Here is a 9788-nt window from a genome sequence, read left to right as displayed (position 1 = left end):
TCTTAGCCACCTGCCTCCATGTACCCACAGATGAACCAGCCTTGTGCCACTTCACGCTTCCACACAGCTCAACTGCTTGGTACCACAGTACCACGCCAAGCCCTTGGATTAAGGACAAAGAAGCCCCCAACCCTCACTGGAGCTCCAATCCAGTGAGAAGTTGGAGACCCATCTGAGGTCTGAGCAGGCATCAGCAGAGGAAGGGAACAGATCCTCTGCTTCTTGTTGAGGAAGTTTTCTGGGAGGAAGTAATACTTGAGCTACTCATATTTTTCCTCCTTCACTGTAATAAAAGGAGTTTCTAGAATTAGTCATGAATGTTACTGGACTTTTTTTTACATTACAACAGTATAATACATTTGTTGTTATAAGTAAAATAAAAAAGCATATAGAGGCAGTTTATGACCATCTCTCTAACTGAATCACAGGAGTGAATAAGGGTGAGGACAGCTGGCCTTTGTTGACTATACAACAGGCTCCCAACTCTGTCCCAGGATATATTGCTGTGATTTTGTAATGGCCTAGGGAATGCCCTTGCCCCTCAAGGCTGGAAACCCCATGAGAGGATAGAACATCTGCCCTATGCAGCTGAACAAAAGTATATGTTCCATGTGAATTCTTTAAGTAAACTAGTCTGTGGGTACTAGTAAGTCTACCAGGCACTTTCTCCTGGTTACTGAAAGCTATTTTCACAACAACCCTGCAAGGTAGACCTGGACATTTCTAGTTTGCCTAGGAAGGGAGAATTTGAGGGTGAAATACTTCCCAAGGTCACTCAGTTTGGAAGACAGAGCTCAAGCAAATTCCAAAGCTGGCTCTTGGGCTGGCAGAGTAGATCAAGTGGTAGACCATCTGCCTAGTAAGTATGGGGTCCTGAGTTCAAACCCCAGTGCTACTGAAAAAAATCAACTAAAGCTGGCTCTTTCTTTTAGCACAAGGGAAGGGTTTGGGGAGTAGAGAAGAGGAAGAGAAGGGTGTTGAGGAACAGCCTATGTGGAGTCCCAGAAGTGAGTAAGGGTGCCCTCTGCATGCTTGGGGTGGGGATGGATGCTAAGGGATGTTGGGGGGTAAGAGGAAGTGGTAAGGTGAGCACAAACCAGCCTGGGATGAGCTTTGGACTTCACTGAGCATCAGGGAAGAATGTTCAGCAAAAGACCATGATTTCAACAGCGACTTAAAGCTTTGCCCTAGAAGTGGTGAGAAGTGGCAGAGGCAAGGAGACAAAGTAGGCCATGGCAGTAACATGTGGGTCACTGGGGTGGGGAGGACCCAGTGAAAGCAGAAACACTCTGTGGAATGGACAAAGTGTGCACTCTAGAGACACCTACTCTCTTTTGTCACCATTCCTGGATTTATTCCTTTTTCTCCATTTTGTTACTATTCAATCTGTCCTCAACCAACCACATCTCTACTACAATTGGCTGCTTGGGTCACACTGAACTCTGAGTGACCAAATCACTGCCCATTTCTTCAAGCTGCCCTTCCTGTTTCTAGAATCTCTCATCACCGTCAGTGTCCAAGATACTATTGTCTCCTTCGGCTAGGCCATTGCTGTTCTTCCTTGCTCACTGTCTAAGGGGGAGCCCCGAGCTAAAGGCTTGGACTCTGTCACCTGCCAGGCAAGGGCCCTCCATCCTAATGCTTTTCACTAGCTCATGGGAGGAATGAGGGAAGAGGACCTTGGATGAAGAGATTCAGACCCCTCCCAGCATAGAATTCTGGTGGCAGCAATGTCCCCAAAGGATGAGGCAGAACAGGGGTAGTTGTCCTCCCCAGGGTCAACCTACAAGGTCAGGGATCCTCTGCTAGGAAGGTGGGCAAAGCAAAAATTTCTTCTCCAAAAAAACTCAAGAGGCCAACAAACCAAAGAGAAGGGAAAAATAAATAAACTTCATCAGGAAGTGAAGACATTCAATCCAAAGCAAGCTGCTTTTAGTTTTCACCTTTCAAATTTCCACCAACAGTGACGTTAGATGTTAATGACTGGTGGTGTTTGGGGCACTCTCCTTTGATATTGACAGATGTTAACTTGGTCTCATATTTATTTTTATATATATTAATTACACAAAGCAGTTTCACTGTAGTAGTTCCATACATATATTGTATTTTGATCAAATTATCTCTTTTATTCCCCATTCCCCTGGTTCCCCTATTTTTGCTTGAAAATATGTACCAGGAACCATAGGAATAGTGCCATTTCTGATTACTGATCCTAGATTAATCTGATGCAGATATTTAAAAATTCATACAAGAATGTATACCACATCATTATTTAATATAGTGAAAACATGGGATAAAAGTGTCTGAGAACAGCTGAATGTTCTCAGATTAGATGACTGTAGAAGTCCACAGAATGCAATATTAATCAACCACTAAAATATAAAATGCAAGAGGTGGGTGTGGGGTGCACATCTGTAATCACAGTACTCAAGAGGCAGAGGCAGGAGGTTGGTGAGTTTTAGGCCAACCTGAGTTACACAGCAAGTTTAAGGCCAGCCTGGGCTACATAGAAAGACCCTGTCTCAAAATATAAATTAATATTTATATGCATGTATGTATGTAAATATACACATATATACATATAGGGGGTGTGGCTCACAGGTAGAACACATGCCTAGCACACACAAGACCCTGGGTTCAATCCCCCATTCCACAAAAATAAAAAATAAACTTCCCATAGAGTAAATCTAATCACACACTCAGAAATAACCCAAATGTTAACCATGTTTATTTGAGCAGTAACTTTTCTTTCATTGTTCTGTATTTTCTAAATGTCCCAAATGAATATGTATTTATGTCATAATTTTTATTTATTTATGTATTTGTTTATTTATTTGCTGCAGTGCTGGAACCCAGGACCTCACTGGGCAAAGACTACTGAGATTTATAGACCCAGCCTCATGTTACAGTTTTTTTTTTTTTTATAAGACTGGGTTTTGAACTCAGGGCTTCAGACTTGCAAGGCAGGCACTCTATGCTTGTGCCACACCTCCAATCCATTTTGCTCTAGTTATTTTGGAGATGGGAGCTCACGAACTATTTGTCCAGCCTGGCCTCCAATGATGATCCTCCAGATCTCAGTCTCCAAGTAGTATGACAGGCATGAGAAACAGGCACTTGGTTCATGTTATAATTTTTAAAACACAATTAAGTGTATATACTTTTTAAAAAAAAAAAAAGTTAGGCATATGTGATACAAGCCTTTGGAGAACTCAGAAAAATCACTCACTCTTGATGACTCCCAAGCTGGGATTCCTTACATCTTTGTAGTCAAAACACTTATTAAACTATCTGTCCACACAGCCATCAAAGGTGATAGCTGCAATCCTATTAGGCAAGAAATTTTAGTACTTTCTTGTTCTGTTCAAAATTATGACGTAAGCGCTTCTGTCCCGCCAGCTCGCTCTGGCCCTGGCGTTCCGCCCCGCCCCGCTCTTCCTTTGCCACACGGATGGCGGAGGTGCAGCGCTGCGACCTCCCTCCACCCTGCAGCCTGCGCATCGCCCTGGTCCCCCGCCCTGGTTCCCCACCCCGTCCTGATCCCCCGTCCTGGTCCCCCGCCCTGGTACCCCGATGACTGAGGGGGGCGCCATCCGGACGCTGCATACCAGACCCGCTCTGCTCTCAGTGCTAAATTCCCAGACAAACATGAGTAACAACAGAAAATGTATCGCAACAGTGTGAATCAGCAATCTTGCACAGGAAGCTTTGGGAGATGAAAAAGCAAGATGAGCTTGGTGCTTTGGAAAGTGTGAAAGCTGCCAGTGAACTCTAATTCTCCTCAATCAGGAGAAGTAACTGAAATGAATGAAGAAGCACTTGCAGAAAATCCAGAGCTTGTCAACAAATCTTGTTAGGAAGATGGTTGGCTGATAAAGATGATACTGAGTAACCCCTCAGAGCTAGGTGAACTAATGAGTGAAGAAGCACATGAAAAAAAATACTTAAAATCTATCAAGAAGTGAAAATGGCAACCCTAAATAAAACTAATGTGAAGTACCTTGCTTCCGCATTGTTGTCTGAAATGATGGTAAATTAAAGAAACTAATCTCAGCTCTGCTACTAAAGAAATGCCCTTTATTTCCTAATGATTGCAGAGAAACAAAATACGCATACTTTTTTTTGCAATACTTTAAGGGTTTTTAGACTAGGCCCTAAGATATCGTAACTAGCTTATATCCATCCCTAGATTTGGGTCAAAATCCCTACTGATCTTCCCATTGGAAATAACTGGGAGTGGAGGAAAGTATTTCTGTGCAGTATCAGATGAGGAGCAATATTATCTTAATTTTATAGTAGACTGCATTTGCTGGTGCTATTTTTATACAGTGAAGCAACAGCTTTGCAGCAAAGTAAGATATTAAACTTTCATTAATCACGAAAAATAAAACAAAATTGTAGTATGATACCTCATTAAACACAATGAATACTTTCTTGCCTGGGTTACAGGTTCTGGGGGTGCGGGGGTTGCTTTGGAGTTTTTAATGTGGTGGGGGGACTGGGGTCTGAACTCAGGGCTCCACACTTGTAACTCAAGCACTCTACTGCTTGAGCCACAACTCCAGTCCATTTTGCTCTGGTTTAATCAGGTGATGGGGTCTTATACACTGTTTGCCCCAGCTAGCTTTGAACCTCGATCCTCCTGATTTCAGCCTTCCAAGTAGCTAGGATTACAGCATAGCCCTCCTGCCCCACTCCAATCAGAGGCAGTGATGGTGTTGACCAATCCCTTGGGGTACACAGTGGGAGGCCCCAAGGGGCTCCAAGATCAGCCTGCAACACAGTTGTGTGAACTTGTGCAAAATAGGGAACCCCTCTGAACTTTCATTTCCCCTGAAAATTTGGGGTGAATGATGCCTGCCCTGATTTTATGTGCTAGAATATTCTAGCATATTCTACAATTGGGGGGGCGGGGCCACTGGGATGAGTTTCGGTTACCCAGTTCTGGGAGTATGTTTTGTCCTCCCATGCATGAACTCAGTGACTTGAATCTGTTTCCTTTGCTGGAAGGTCATTTGTGCCTGACAGTCTAGGTACAGAATGAGACAGGATCACCCTGACTCTTTTCCCCTCCCTCTCCCCACTAAGGTGATGAGTGCATAGCTTCCTTTCTAATGTCAACAGGGAGTGCCACCCTTGCCCCTGTTGACTGCCTCTTTAATGCAAAAGCCACCTGTTTCTTGCCAAAACACAGCACAGTGCATTGACTAGTGTGTCCCCTCCCCCCCCCAAGAGATGTGTCTGAGTCCTTATGCTGGGTACCTATAAACATGAGCTTAATAGGCTATAAGTTCTCCGCAGGTGTAATTAAGTTAATGATCTCAAGATCAGATTTAGGGTGGACCTGAAATCCAAATACTAAGTGACCTTGTAAGAGAACTCTATTGAATCTGCTATAAAATTTTTATTTGCACTGCCCCCATCCAGACCACCTGCCCATGCAGAGCTGGAGAGATTTGATTCATACAGGGTGAAGATGAGGCAGGGATAGAGTGATACCGCCATGAGCCAAGGATTTCCAAGAGCCACTGGAAGCTGAAAGAGGTAAGGAAGCATTGTCCCCTAGAGCCTTTGGAGAGAGGTGACCCTATTGATGGCTTGACTTCAAATTTCTGACCTCCACAACTTAGAATAAACTTCCGTTATTTTAGGTCACCAAATTGGGACAATTTGTTGTAGCAACCACAACAGAATCATAATACTTATAGCAAATAGGAATGTGGGTTGGATGCCTGTGGGTCACATCTGTAATCCTAGCTACTTGAGAAGCTGATATCGGAAAGATCAAGGTTCAAGGCCCGCATGGGCAAGTAATTCAAGACTCTCCCATCCCCAAAATAATCAGATCAAAATGAACTGGAGGTGTGGCTTAAGCAATAGAGTGCCTGCTTTGTGAGGGTGAAGCCCTGAGTTTAACCCAACAATCCCACCAAAAAAAAATGTGAGCCCTGGAGCCAGAAGGGTTAAGTTCAAATCCTGATCCTTCCACTCGATGGATGGGTGAGTCTAAACAAATTACTGATCATTTCCGTGACTCAGTCTCCCCATAAATGAAAATGGAAATCAGTAACAGAATGAAAACAGAAACAGTAATAACTCCAGAGCATTGTCGTGAAAGTTAAATGAGATCATAGATATTCAGAAGAGTTCTAGCACATCGTAGACTCTCAAAGCACATTGGTAATTTTTATTAGTAATATCACATATTAACATGCAGGCTTTCAGGTCAGTGTGGTTTCCCCAATTTGCTGTTCTCAGGGCATCTGTTCATCTGAATTCCAGTTCTCTCCACAGTTATGTATGGCTTGGCCAGTTCTATGCTTATCTAAGTCATTTGAGAATCTATTCATATTCCCTTCCTTACCTGGCACCAGTGGCTCCAGTCTATAATCCTAGCTGCACGGAAGGCAGAGATCAGGAGGACTGCAGTTTGAGACCAGCTGGGGCAAATACTTTGCAAGACCCATCTCAAAATAAAAAAGAATTCCCTTCCTATACTGCTTCCAACAGCCACCAAACCCACATGCTGCCTCTACCTGGATCCTCATTGTCCTGGCAAGAGTGGCCTCTGTGGCCCTGATTGTACCACCACTCCCAGCCCTGGGACCCCCTCACAGTTTCAACACTAGTTTTGGGTTGTGGCTCTTTTGCAGCATTCCCATCTTATTAAATCTTCTATAAACTTTTTATTCATCCTGTCTTGTCCAGAGCACCTGCCCAAGCAGAGCCAGGTTTTTCAGTGTTTGCTAAGTGAATAAATTTATTACTTTCTGTATAAAGTGGTACTTCCTTTCCATGGCTCTAAGTTTACATCGAAAATTTCAAAGGTTGTCCTTTTGTCTATTGTGAGAATCTGTTCTCACTACCACACACAACACACTCTTCTTGATTTTAAAGATGTTAAACATTTTCACCTTCTCTTCTACCAGTCTGGGCTACAGAACTCCGGTCTCTTCAGGACTCTGACAGCTCCTCCAGAAAAGACACTGTGTTGTTTCCCTGTCCCATGTTGTTTGAGGAGCTCCCCCACTCACTCTTACTATGAACAATTTAGAACCTCATGTCCACAAAACAAGACACAGGTCCCAACCTTCATGTTGATTCCTGGCATTTTTTCTAGAGTCGTCTGCTCCGTGTTCCCGCTGCAGCAGACATGAAAATGGAAAAGTCTGGAGTGTGACCCTCTTCCTGGAGGCCCAGCCCTGAGCACCGGCCTCCAGGACAGCTCTACCCAGAAGCCCCATGGTCACCCCAAACAGGCGGCCCATCTGGAGACGTTGTCGTCCACCAAAAAGAGGCTCCTGTCCTCTTGGACTGACCCTTTTCGGTGCCTCAGAGCCCACCAACAAAAGGAACGTCCATTTCAAGGTAGCTTGGTGCCCAACTTGGCCCTCACATCCTCACTCCAAGATGGTAGTCAGAGTCTCTCCACAGGCCTCTCTGGCACCCACCTACTCTAGCAGGGGTGTCCCCTGCCCTAAGTTAGCTTTGTTGTTTCCCACCAAACCCTCACTCTGCCCAGCACATGTCCTCTCACCTTCCAGGGCGTTCCCACACCTCATTCCCTACATAGACTGGTATATGTTTTTGATGCTGTCTCAGGGTGGCCTTTCTTCTCCTACTGTCTACTTGTCCAAAACTTCCTTGACTTCATCATGAACTGGAATACCCAGAGGAAGGGACAGAATATATAGGAAAAAATTTACAGAAGCCACCAGTGGTCCCTGACCTCTGAATGGCTCCTCAAAAACCCAGAACACATGGTGGGGTTTGGAGATTGTAGGCAGAGGACTAAGATTCTCCAGAGTGAAGAAGGCTGGAGGAGCAAATCCAGTATCAAGGGGATTGGGTCATGTTAATTATTTGTTGTGTGGCCCCCTGAGAAATCACTCATTCTCTCCGAACCTGTTTCCTCCTCTGTTCTGACTTCCATACACAATCCTCCTTGTGAGACTCTCAGGAGCTACCTGCTGTGAAGTAGCTTCAGAAATGGCAGAGCCCTCTGTTAGTGTGGTCTCTGGGTCTAATCAGACCTTCTGAGACCCCTTAGTGGCCTGACCCCTCCTGACATCCCTCAGCACTTTGAGACAGGTGTTCTTTTGTGTTGGCTTTTCCACAGTTCTGTTTGTTTGGTTGGTTTTGGGGGTATTAGGGATTGAACTCAGGACCTTGAACTTGCCAGGCAGACACTCTACCAGTTGAGCCATGCCCCCAGCCCTTTATGTTTTAGTTACTTTTTAGATAAGGTCTATTTGTTTTGCTCAAGGCTAGACTCAAACTGCAATCCTCCTAATCTGCACCTCCTCAGTAGCTTGGGTTACAGGTATGAGCCATCATACCTGGCTCTTTTTCACACAATTTTAAACATCTGAGAGACAAGGCAAGATCTCTCCTGCATGACTTAACACATACAGGCAGTGCACTTACTCACTGTAGACCCTTCATCATCATCATCATCATCACCATCACTACCACCACCACCATTCTTCTCAGATGACCTGGCCAGAGAGGTCCTGGGATCTGCTGGACCAGGCCTGGAAAGCAGGGCAGGAGGACCTCTTCTGAGATAGGCACCTGCCCATAGCTCCCTACTCTTGTTATATTACCCTACAGTGAATGTATCTGATAGTAACACACTCACAGTGTCCCTATATCCATGAAGCTCATCCTGATCTTGTTCCTTCCCTCTCAACTCCCCACAACTTGTCTGGGAAGAGGAAATCAGTCAGAGTTTGTTGGTCTGAAGTGGCCTCTGAGGGTCTGAGCTCCTGATTGGGATCATGGGATTATTGTGTGGTTTATCTGATGGCCGCCCCCATGGGGGTCCAGACATCCCCACCCCCAGCTCTCTCTACATCCTGGACATCCTCCCCCCATAGCCTTCAATTCAAGGTCTCCCTCTTCCACTACAGACATCGCTCCCCCCCCCACACACACACACTGGCTCTCCCAAGGTTCTCCATGCATCAGGAAAATCTGAAAGTCTATTCTGAGTGAGATCAGCTTATAACCAGTTGCTTTCCAGACATGGATGTGATAAGGTTCAGTAAGGACCCTCCAGCCAAAGTCTGTGTCTCCCTTACTCAGCTCCTCAGCCATTTCTAATTGGAGGGGTTTTCGCAGGTGAACTTGTAGCTCCTCCCAACTCAAGAATGGAGATGTGGTTGGTGTGGTGGACTTCTATAATCCCAGCACTCAGGAAGCTGAGGCAGGAAGATCACAAATGGTAGGGCCAGCCTGGGCTACATAGCAGATAGCAAGACCCTTTCTCCAAATAAATAAATAAGCTGGATACCAGTGACTCATGTCCATAATCCTAGCTACTTGGGAGGCTGAGATCGGGAGGATCACAGTTTGAGGCCAGGCTGAGCAAACAATTCATGACACCCTATCTCCAAAATAACCAGAGCAAAATTGGCTTAAGCAATAGAGTGCCTGCTTTGCAAGGCAGCCCTGAATTCAAACCCCAATATCACCAAAAATAATAATAATAATAATAATGGAAGATGCCAGACACCCCTCCCCTGAATTCCTTGCCTCCCTGCCAGGGTCAGCACACTGTGCTCTACATCTGGAAGGGTTGGAAAGACCCAGCCTTCACGTAGGTGCAGCCCCAAGAATGGCAGCAAGCAAAGAGCACCTGTAAGTGTAGAAAGAGCCTCCTTGTCTTTCAGGAGAAACCTGGAGAGCATGAGGGATAGATTTCAGTCTTTCCTCAGCCAACCAGGGCTACAATTGGGCCATCAGCTGCAAAACCACAAGCCATGCCACTTCCTCTGCACCGAAGG

This window comes from Castor canadensis, chromosome 6 (assembly GCF_047511655.1).
Source record: "Castor canadensis chromosome 6, mCasCan1.hap1v2, whole genome shotgun sequence".
In the NCBI taxonomy this organism is placed as follows: Eukaryota; Metazoa; Chordata; class Mammalia; order Rodentia; family Castoridae; genus Castor; species Castor canadensis.
The sequence above is the reverse complement of the archived record's forward strand: the minus strand, read 5'-3'. Positions refer to the sequence as shown.